We start from the raw sequence: 9,087 nt of genomic DNA, 5'->3' as shown, positions 1-9,087 counted from the left end.
TACACGATGAATCAATTCCATCATTTGAAGGAAGTAAAGTCTTCCGAAAAAGACACGCGCTTCTTGATTTAAGTCATGAAGTTGTCGTCCAGACCAGCTGTAGGTTGACGAAAAATCTAGAAAAGTCATCTCTAAAATCAGCAGGAAATCCACGGACCTCAGCATCAAACAGGGTCGCCATGTGGTCAGATTTATCCTAACCATGAGAAGGATTTATCTCGTACAATGGGGAGGCACCGTGCAAATTAGCTTGATAAGACTAATGAATCAGATCCCCAGAAAGGATAATCTCCTTAAAGATTAAAAATCAGCTTTTAAGACTGATATTACTCAATCCTTGAGATTGACCTTAAAGATTGAGAATTCAAACTCATGGAATTCAATGATATCTAAATTCGAGCTTGAACGAGAAAATATTTTGATCAAAAATACAAACCGATTTGTTTTCTGAAAATCCATTTTCAATGCGTTCATTACCATTGAACGTAAAATCCTAGGAATTCACCTGGAATTCATTAGGTCACCTGAAGCAAATCGGGTGTCAACCGTAAGAACGGTGGTTGCATAGCATGGTCAGAGACAGGACCTTGTGCCAGACCGAAAAATCATAGGATGATCTTTACTATCGCTCCTACCAAGGATAGTTCTAGCATCCGACACGTTAAAAGACCATAATCATCTGCATGTCACGGGACATTGCCTTAACAGTTTCTTGTTCATCGCTTTCCTTTACAACCGGACGGTAGTTTGCCGAAAGGTAATATACGGAACACGTAAACTGGATGTGTGCTTTCCGATACCGGGATAGCAGTGGATTACACAAACCTAAATGTTTTTAGCCAAAATATTGATCCACAAATATATTTTGCAACACCAATGGTGGATCAAATCAGAAAACTTATCTAGGGTAAAATCTAGCTTGAATTTTCAAAAGATCAAATGTTTTCATAAAGATCCAATTTCCTTAAAGGATCTAAATTTTTATAGTCATGTGGGACTGTAAACCACCTTTCAAATGTGCACTTTGCTTTGGAAACCGAAAGTAAATCGGCTATTTGATTGCAAGTGTCGTTGACCTAAACCCGAGGCAACTGTGGATGACACACCCACCTTTAACCATCATTACTGTCATTGTTTATACCGCTATATCAAAATCACTGATGTACAAAATGTGATGAATAAAAAAGTGATTCATGTATGTTTTTATTTCAAGTTCTGTATTGCTTGAGGACAAGCAACGCTCAAGTGTGGGGATATTTGATAGTGCTCCAAATGAACATATATTTAGTAGCAATATCGTTCCAATTTGTAAAGTTTTTAAATGTAATTTCCTTATTTTTAGTTGTAATAGTTAAATAAATAAGTGCGAAGACGAAAGACGCAAATCGCTCGAAAATGAAGATTTAAAGACAAAAACGAAGATTTGAAAGACCAAAACATCCAAAAAGCTCAAAAGTACAAGATACAATTAAAAAGGTTCAATTTATTGATAAGGAACGTCTAAAAATGACAAGAGTACAAGTTACGAAACGCAAAGTACAAAATATCTCAGCGTACGCAAGGACGTTCGAAAATCCGGAACTGGGACATGAACCAACTCTCAACGCTCGACGCAACGGTGTAAAAATTACAAGTCAACTATGCACAAGAATAAAATATAATATTTAAATAATTCATAATAAGAATAATATTAAATAATAAAAAGTTGTTAATTGAGCATAGTTCAGGGGTCGTAAATGAAAATTTGAATTCTAATTTTCCTATAAAAGGAACGATATGTTCGATGAATTAAGGGGGGAGATTTTTTACGATCTTTTTTTTTCTTTCTATCTTTTTCTTATTTTTCTATATCAAATATCAATATCTATATTTATAATTCTCTATCATAATGTTAATGTAATCAGATATAACAATAATCTTAATTTTAATTTTAAATTATGATAATAATAAGATTTATGATAGAGATCGTTTGAGTGTGTAAGTCGAAATTCTGTCCGTGTAACGCTACGCTATTTTTAATCATTGTAAGTTATGTTCAACCTTTTTACATTAATGTCTCGTAGCTAAGTCGTTATTATGCTTATTTAAAACGAAGTAATCATGATGTTGGGCTAATTACTAAAATTGGGTAATTGGGCTTTGGACCATAATTAAGGTTTGGGCAAAAGACCGACACTTGTGGAAATTGGATTATTGACTATTAATAGATGGGGGGTATTGTCTAATTGAGTGACAACTCATTGGAGTCTGTCGAACCTATCTTCAAATTAATTATCCTAATAATTAATAATGATTATGGTTGTCCTATTTAGTGACGTTCATATGGAATCTGTTATAATCATTTAATTAATCAATTGGGTTGGGTAATTGATTATTCATTCTGATCAAGTGGATGAATTAATATTCATAGACTAATTAAAACAGGGGTGGATTACATACAGTGATAACTGGTGTAATTATTGACAGAAGTGATAACTGCGTCACAGTTTAAATCCTTAATTAGTTGGAATATTTGACTTCGGGTATAAGGGTAATTTGACGAGGATACTCGCACTTTATATTTATGACCGATGGACTATTATGGACAAAAACCAGATAGACGTATCAAATAAACCAGGACAAAGGACAATTAACCCATGGTAATAAATTAAAATCAACACGTCAAACATCATGATTACGGAAGTTTAAATAAGCATAATTCTTTTATTATATTTCTCATCGTATCTTTATTTACTGTCATTTTATTACTCGCAATTTTATTTACTGTCATTTTATTTATTGTCATTATTTTACGCACTTTAATTATCGTCATTTATCTTTGCGCTTAAAATATAGAATCGACAAACCGGTCATTAAACGGTAAAACCCCCCTTTTATAATAATATTACTACTTATATAATTATATATATTTTGTATAAATATAGTTAAAAATATAGTAAGTATCACCAGCTCCCTGTGGAACGAACCGGACTTACTAAAAACTACACTACTCTACGATTAGGTACACTGCCTATAGTGTTGTAGCAAGGTTTAGGTATATCCCACTCCGTAAATTAATAAAACTTGTGTCATATTTTATAGTATTTTGTATTAAAAATAATACTATTTCTTACCCTCACGCTGCACACATCAATGACCCTCGAGAGCAACACATGCACGCTCTCAAGAGAATCATTCGTTACATCCATGGTACCACTGACCTTGGTCTACAACTATATGCATCTTCTCCCACCACATTGGTCGCTTATTCTGACGCTGACTGGGCAAGCTCTCCCACCACCAGACGATCCACCTCAGGCTATTGTGTTTTCCTCGGCAACAATATTTTGTCATGGTCTTCTAAGCGGCAACCCACGCCCTCTCGTTCCAGTGCAGAGGCGGAATATCGGGGAGTTGCCAATGCCATTGCCGAGACTTGCTGGATTCGTAATCTTTTGCGCGAGCTTCATTGTCCTCTTACTTCTGCTACCTTGGTTTACTGTGATAATGTCATCTATGTCTATCTCTCTTCTAATCCGGTTCAACATCGGCGGACTAAGCACATTGAGATTGATATTCACTTTGTTCGCGATCTAGTTGCTCAGGGACTGGTACGGGTATTACATGTTCCGTTCAGATATCAGTTTGCCGACATCTTCACCAAGGGTCTACCATTTGCATTATTTGATGAGTTCAGATCCAGTTTGAGCGTACGAAGTACTCCCGCTCCAACTGCAGGGGGATGTTAGACTAGTTATATATGGACCCTTGTTAGCCCATGTCCCTTTTAGTATTGGGCTCAGCCCATCTTGAAATTGTAGGGTTATAGCTTTTATATATTGATATGTGTACTGTATGTTGAAGGCATCCAATAATAATATTCCCCACTTCTGAACAGATATATCCATCATCTTTTTTGATACATCCACCATATAATATATATTAACATGTTGTACTGTATAATATGTTAATGAACATTTATGGTGAATGTATTAAAAAAAATCGTATATATCAATGTCCTGTTAGAATGAAGTTTATCTTTAAAGAACCATGTTACTAATGAAAATGACAAATATTTTTGGTTGGGAAATAAGGATATGTAATTTTAAAGAATGGCATATGGCAAATCAAATTACACCTCTACTATTTAGAAGAATTCTTATAGTTAGCGGTTATGTTGACTTTTGGATGACACTAATAATAAATTTTGAAATAATTTAAGCACTTTAACGACAACTTTAAATGGTGTCGTTAAAAAAATTCTTATAAATACCGATAACTTAACTCTAGAATCTCATATCATTCATAAATAAGAATAAAGAAAAAAAAAGAATGTTTGACAGGCATAACATGAACAATATTAGATCTGTTATATCAGTCTTTAAAATGGAATCGATCATAGAGCTCTCTATTTAAAAAGATAAAATGTTATCCTAAAAAATATGGAAATTGTGAGAATACCCTAAAAACCTTATCTTATCTGGTGTAACACGCACCACACACAGACCAACACGCATCGTGTGTTTGCTTGTGATATGATGCGTGTTACAGGTAAAAAGTAACGTAGTCAGTAAAACGTGACAACGATCAATGGGCACGCACTATGCACAAACCAATACACACTGTGTGTGGTGCGTGGACATGGACATAATGTCAATTACGAAAATATATAGATATATAGTTAAACACTTAACCACGCAGACTTCCTGAATGGCCACCGAGTTACATAATGAAGCACACCACCCGGGTTCAATTTTTGGTTATGCCAAATTGTTCAAAAGGGAAGTGTGACTAGAGGGTGCACATAATTCACAATTCACCCGGTACCAGATCTCGCGCTCGGGCGCCTTGATTCCCCGAAGTCTTACCTTCTATGAGAGAGTCAATTTGCTCGTTCATAGGAGGATTTTCCCGCTTACCCAAAAAAATGCTTTCGAATGTGGGTACATTTTGACCAACTTACTCCTTTAAAAGTGTCTAACATTGACTGATCATATACCGGGCCCGTTTACGGTTCTAAGAAAGTAAGAAGACCAAAATATATACTCCGTAGGTAAATTAAAAAACGGGCCTAAATTAAGCCGGGTCAGTCCGCCATCTCCAGATCCATCAAGTTTCTAAAAGATGGGTCAGATATGTTAATGTTCTATAAGATGGGTCAGACATAACTTAAATAACCTAGATCAGATGGGCAATTTTTATAAGAAAAATATGACCATGGTGGCCCGTAAATGTCTCTCCAGATCCATCAAGTTTTGCTTCATATTCATATTTTCTACTTAGATTATTAATTATTATTCTTTGTAAATGACACACGTATATAAGTATAAAGGATATTGACTAAAATGGATATTTGTCAAACTAACTATAACGATATGCCTTAAAAAAACAAAATTGTCAAAATACCCTCGCAAGTCGCAAACTCATTTTGCGAACTGATCTTGCGACCTTACGAATGCTGGTATTAAGGTGGTTCTACGACCATCTTGTGAACGCTGGTCGTAATGTTGTCTTGCGATCTTGCAAATGGCCTAAACGCGGCATGATCGAAAATTTGGAACGTTATATCTTTTGATACGAACAATTTTTTTAAATTCGGCCTTGAATACCTTTGTTTTTGTCGTTTTATGTTAAATTTGACTTTGAAACGTCTTTGACCACTCATAACTTACCATAAAACATTTTAATTTGTGCTTCTTTTTAATCTCCACTATTATATTATTGACTGAAACTAAACGAATTCCCTCAATCAACCTGAACTACAATACATAACTTGAAAATCGCACATTTATACATAAATCACAATATGTTGTTTTTATAGAAAATTAAAACCTCGGTTTTAATAAAAGCATATAGATCTTTAAAATATACGTTAAAAACGGTGCTTAATATTGAGCTACGGATCAAAATATTTTGCGCTATTTTTTTTTTCCGATTAGACCGTTCACAAAGTCACATGACCACATAGTACAAGTCATATGCAAGTTTACAACTTATTTTTTTGATGACGTGTTGTTATACGTTCAAATAATGGGTATTTCCCTAACACTAAATAGGTGGTGATAATTTTAACGTGACCAAAAAGCGATAAATAAATAGTGCTTGCATACTTAAACTGAAACTTTGACGACTTTTAATTTATATTAATTCGATTCGGTTTAACATGGGATGTATCTTTACATAAAGAGGCATGCTACAATCACATTTTTTGTGTATGTTGAAAAAGAAAAAAGAGTACAAATTATGTGTATGTATTATACAAAAGTATTGATCAAACACATTCTCAATGAAGGATAAAAACATGTTTGAGTGCAATAGAGGGTTTTTTTTTTTTTTTTTTGGATTCAACGATGTTAACCTCCGGTCCGATTATTGTGATAACCCTAGCATAGATGATGATTTCGAGAGGGTGGTTATGGCTTGCCCGCCGACCGCGGGACGGCGTTGGTCGACAATGAGGGGGGGAAAAAATCCTATGAGAAGTTGTAGGTAAAAACCCCAGTGCACATTGTGTGACTTAATTGCTTAGATAACCCCTCGAGGAGATTAGATTTTCGAAGGAGACCTAAGGACAGCCCGTGAATCAAGCATAGTTATTTTGCTCGATGGACTACGCATATCATTAGGTTTCGTTATAAAATATACTAAATAGTATCCTCAATATTAAACACGTTTGAATCAATTTTATTTTCTATTTATCTCTTAAAATTTATCCTTCCATTTATTAATTTTTATTTTAACGAAAAAATGTAACATTAGATGAATTCAGAGATTAATAAGTACGAATTAATAAGTACGAGTAATATATAAGGAAATTCAAAGTTATTCCCTCATGACACACACAGAGATTAATCAGTTAAAAAAAAAGAAAATTAAATACCCAAGTTAAAAACAATAATAATAATAATAATAATAATAATAATAATAATAATAATAATAATAATAATAATAATAATAATAATAATAATAATAATAATAATAATAATTAATAATTAATAATAATAATAATAAGGAAATTCAAATGTTAGTCAAACAAGCGGCAACATAAAAAATCTAAACCTATACCAACGGTTCTATCAAAAGGGTGAGCATAATTGAAAAGGAAAGTAAAAACATGTCTAATATGATACCAAACAACACTTAACCATAACTTAACCATGACAGTAATGAAAGAATAACTCAGTGATAACTTCATGTGAATATTGAATGGTTATTATATCTTTCGTGCAAAGAGATGATCACCGTAAACAAGTTTGCGACTTTTTCCTTTCATATTTCTTCCCATTGAACTAACCCTAATATTTTTGGGTGACAAATAAACACTGATTACAAATTCTTCTGTCTGTTTTCCCACTTCTTTTACAATATTCTTCAAAAGTTCAAATTCAACCAGATTTAACTTTCCAATTAAAAATATTAGTTTAAAAACAAAAAAAAACTTTTTGCATTCATTCGGCGAGCAAACTGATTAGGGTTGGTTGTAGGGAATTAGATTGCATTAGTGAGTCTAAGACCGACCCGAGTAGGATCCACTAATAGGACTAATCTACAACTTGCTAGTTTACTTGTTTCCGTTGAACTTACTGCATGCTGCTGCTTACTTTTTACTGCTATATGCCGTATGCTACTACATGTTTCACTACTGCATGCTATTATTCGCCTTCGATTGCATGCTACTATGTTATATTACTGCATGCCACTATCTGCCTTTAGCATGTTACCTCGGTATGATACTGTTACTTGCCATGCTACGTACTGCTAATTGGGGAACGTTCTTCGAATGTCTTACAAACTGATTTCGCGAGTTGTGCCGAAGAATTCTGACCGACTCTAGACAAGATTTCATCAATCATGTCTCCGGGTAGGTCTCTTAAAATATTGGGTTGTCTATCCATTTTGTGTTTTTATACTGTAAAATAGACAAGAGTTAGATTCATAAAAAAAAATACTTATTAATACAAGCAATTTTTACATATATCATAAAGCATAAGCACACTATATTACATATATTACACCACACGAATACAACTATCTTATTCCGACTCGCTCGTTTCTTCTTCTTCGATTTTGGTTCGTTTTGCCAAGTTTCTAGGGATATATGATGTTCCCCTAATACGAGCTGTCGTTTTCCACAACGGTTTAGAAAAACCTGGTGGTTTAGAGGTTCCCGGGTCATTGTTACAACTTAAGGGCTTCGGGGGTTGACGATACATATAAAGTTCATCGGGGTTGAAATTAGATTTCTCTATTTTTATGCCCTTTCCCTTATTATTTTCTTTTGCCTTTTTAAATTCAGTTGGGTAATTTCTATAACATCATCGGAATTCTCGTCGGAATCTGATTCATCGGAGAATTGGTAATCCTCCCAATATTTTGCTTCCTTGGCGGAAACACCATTGACCATAATTAACCTTGGTCGGTTGGTTGAGGATTTTCTTTTACTTAACCGTTTTATTATTTCCCCCACCGGTTCTATTTCCTCCTCCGGTTCCTCCTCTTCCGGTTCTGATTCTTCTTCCGGTTCTGATTCTTCTTCCGGTTCTTCTTCGGGAACTTGTGAATCAGTCCAATATATATTCGACTCTTCGTTATTATTAGGTGAGTCAATGGGATTTGTGCTAGAGGTAGACATCTATCACACAATATCAAACATGTTAAGAGATTAATATATCACATAATATATACATGTTAATAATATATAGTTTCCAACAAAAATGTTAAGCAATCATTTTTAAAAGAAAACACGGTCGAAGTCCAGACTCACTAATGCATCCTAACAAACTCGATAAGATACACTAATGCAAATTTTCTGGTTCTCTAAGACCAACGCTCGGATACCAACTGAAATGTCCCGTTCTTATTGATTAAAAACGTTCCATATTAATTGATTTCGTTGCGAGGTTTTGACCTCTATATGAGACGTTTTTCAAAGACTGCATTCATTTTAAAACAAACCATAACCTTTATTTCATAAATAAAGGTTTAAAAAGTTTTACGTAGATTATCAAATAATGATAATCTAAAATATCCTGTTTACACACGACCATTACATAATGGTTTACAATACAAATATGTTACATCGAAATCAGTTTCTTGAATGCAATTTTT

The sequence above is a fragment of the Rutidosis leptorrhynchoides genome, chromosome 9, assembly GCF_046630445.1.
Source record: "Rutidosis leptorrhynchoides isolate AG116_Rl617_1_P2 chromosome 9, CSIRO_AGI_Rlap_v1, whole genome shotgun sequence".
NCBI lineage: Eukaryota > Viridiplantae > Streptophyta > Magnoliopsida > Asterales > Asteraceae > Rutidosis > Rutidosis leptorrhynchoides.
Note: the sequence above shows the minus strand (reverse complement) of the source record.